Source organism: Archocentrus centrarchus, chromosome 8 (assembly GCF_007364275.1).
Source record: "Archocentrus centrarchus isolate MPI-CPG fArcCen1 chromosome 8, fArcCen1, whole genome shotgun sequence".
NCBI classification, from domain to species: domain Eukaryota; kingdom Metazoa; phylum Chordata; class Actinopteri; order Cichliformes; family Cichlidae; genus Archocentrus; species Archocentrus centrarchus.
Window position 1 is genome coordinate 22,205,865 of NC_044353.1, and position 3,462 is coordinate 22,209,326.

A 3,462-nucleotide genomic window follows, 5' to 3' on the forward strand; every position below is an offset into this window, starting at 1 on the left:
AAAGTGTAACTATGTGAAAATTCAAAGTTGTAACATATGGCGGTTTTGTGCTTTTGTAGTGCTCCTGTGACATGCTGTCTGCTTTGCAAATGAGTGGTTCTGTACACACAGTTTCACATTTTGAACATATTCAGGCCATACAGTACCAGTCAAAGGTTTGGACACACCTTCTCATTCAATGTTTCTTTTTCCTACATTGTAAATTAATACTGAAGTCATCCAGACTTTAAAGGAATCATGTAGTAATCTTAAAAGTCTTAAACAAACCTAAATGTGTTTTAGATTTTAGATTCGGCTCCTTTTGCTTTGATTCCAGCTTTGCACACTCTTGGCATTCTCTAGATCAGCTTCATGAGGTAATCACCTGAAATGTTTTCCAACAGTCTTGAAGGAGCTCCCAGAGGTGCCGAGCACTTGTCGACTGCTTTGCCTTCACTCTGAGGTCCAACTCATCCCAAACCAGTTGGGTTTAGATCAGATGATTGTGGAGGCCAAGTCATCTGATGCAACACTCCATCACCCTCTTTCTTGGTCAGATAGGCCTTACATAGCCTGGAGGAGTGTTTGGGGTCATTGTCCTGTTGAAAAACAAATGATGGTCCCACCGAGCTCAAACCAGATGGGATGGCATGTCGCTGCAGAATGCTGTGGTAGCCGTGCTGGTTAAATGTGCTATTTATTTGAGTTTTAAATAAATTACCAATAGTGTCACCAGTAACGCACCTCCATACATCACACTACCTTTTCCATACTTCACAGTATGTATACACGTATACACGTGTGGGAACCATCTATAATACAGACAATTATTTTTTTTTAATAATGAAAAACCACTGAATTAGAATGTGTGTCCAAACTTTTGACTGGCACTGTGTGTTTTTCCAGCAAATGACAGCAATGACTTTGATATCTTGAGGCTATGCCAGATTTTTTTTTTTTGTTTTTTTGTTTTTGTTTTATTGTTTTGTGGCTTTCAGAATAAAGCAAAATTGTAGTTGTAAGTTTGTACATTTACTTTATACATATGGTATAGCATATATATATATATATTACTTTTTTTCTAAAACATATATTTCCACTCTGTTGCCTGTTTAAAGCATATGGACTGGGGTGACGCTGTTCTTCTCTAACGCTCCCTGTCAGAAATTGTCACCATAGTGGAATGAGACAGGCTCCTGCCTTTGATCCAAAATAGTCTGTAGATGTCTTATATTCACATTAGTATGGGTGAAAGCTCTTAAATACATAAAACAACAGTGTGCACATGGTGTTTATGCAAAATGATTGCTGAATTTTCTGACAGCCAGCTTTTGCTGACTGATGTGGTTGATGAGCATTGTCTATTTTTTTGATTCGCATTTTTTTGTTTTTTTTTAGCTGCTTACGAGACATCATGTTGCAGTCTTAATAAATTCATTATCCAGCACCGTCACTACCAACACTTGTATGCACACATGTACTCCTAATAAATGCAGATTAATTCACAACACAGAAAACATGTCATGTCCAACATAAAATGTGTACATTCTGTCTGCTAAACATGCAGGCAAAAGACAGAAATCTCCTTCTCAGTTTTTTTCTTGGTTAAAAGAGCTCTTCCAACTTTATCAGTTGGGACACAAAAGAGATCCCAGTTAATGTTACCCTGGTAAAAGTCCCTGGGCATACAGATAACATATTGAGGATGTCAAGAAAACTCTGGAGGCCTATAATGGCCTCAGTGCTCCATTTGAAACATAGTTAACCTTAAGGGTTATTTATCACTGCTAGGGTCACTGGGGGCACTTAGTATTTACTGCAGGACATGGAGGATAGAGGAGAGGGGATTGAGAGGAAGCCATCCTTATCACTATCCACTGGGTAATGTGGTTGCTGTATACATACATCAGAATTGTTTAACTGGTTGATAAAGACCAGGAAGTTTCCCTGACATGCCTGACTCTTCTTAGTGTTAAACTGTTTAGCAGCAGCCAAGGACCTTTACATGTTGGCAGCCAAATGTTTTCCTGGTATCCCAGGAACATGTCAGAAAATTTTCCATAAATCTTCAGTTGGGAATTTCTCTGGAAAGGCAGTAATGGTCGTGAAGCAGAACATACAATGGGCTGCAGCCAGCTGATGGGTCCCTCAATGGGACATGTGAGGACTTCAGAAGAAGCTGCAGCCCTCCTTTCTTCTTTCTCTTTAGATTTGCTGCCTTTTATCCAGGGTGTTTGTCTCCCAGAACAAACCCAGAGCCTTCAGATGTAGTTAAATGACAGAGAAAATAGCCAAACCCTGTTTATTCAAAGTTGATTTCATCACGCCCATAAATCTCTAAGAAATCAAAGCCCATCTTATACCCTCCCCTCAACTCTCCCTTTGTTTTGCTAATACACATTAGCGTGCGGCTGGCTGCCCGCTTTGACAGCGGCCCGGACAGTCTGGGCAAAGTTGTAGATGTGGAACCTGAAATTCCCCTTTGGCTCATGACTCCTGATGCTAGATTCTGCAACTAGACCCTGATCGTGCACAGGAATCGCCAACAGTCGTTTCCTTCCTCACACCCATAGGATGCAGGAAAACGCATGAAATATAGATGACAATAATAGACATAAAACACTCATTGCAACAAATGCTCATGGCTACAAATACTATATGGATGCAAACACCCACACAAACACTTACAGTGAACCATAGAAACACATTTATATAGTACATTAAACATGATCATATTCTATCTAAACAAAGCTTGAACTCAAAATTGCTCACCATTCAAACTCTTCATGTGTTAGTTTCCAACAGCAGTCAGCTGTGGGAAGCAACAGGGTCAGAGGTACTACATGCAACACTATAATGTCATTTTTTTAAGACCACATTTTCAGTGGTGTTCTTTATTAAAGCTGAAAAACAATGTCAGTGTACATTCACTGATTTCAAGTGACAGAGTATTTGATTCAAAACATTGCTCCTGTAACTCGAGACTTAATTAAACCAGCATCTTGTTAATAATTTAGTCCTAGCAGCAAGATTCATGATCGTTGAGTGAGAGGAGAAGTGGTTACATGTGTGGGAAAAAAAAAAAGGAGGAAAAAATCAATTATTGAGTGGTATATAAAATTGGCTTCATTAATATCAGTCAGGAAATTTGGGAAGTGAGGCTAACATTTGGTGCCTATATGTCGTCTTTCCCTTCATATTTCTGTGCAGGTGTTCTCTCTCACATACAACTCATACACTCATACAGCTTCAAATGTTATGTGGCCAGCAACAAAGACCTTCTAATTCAGTGCTGGTGGCTAACAAGGGTTTCTGTACTGGTGTGACAAGGCTACTGAGGCAAACATTTCTTCTTTAATTATACAGCAGTGAATCGGCGAGTGCGTTGTTGCTCTCTGGTGTTTCAGGCCTGAGCAGAGATCCTCCAAATTAAAGAGTAGTGTGACAGTGCCGAGATGCATCTCTGTTGGGAAACATGGATCA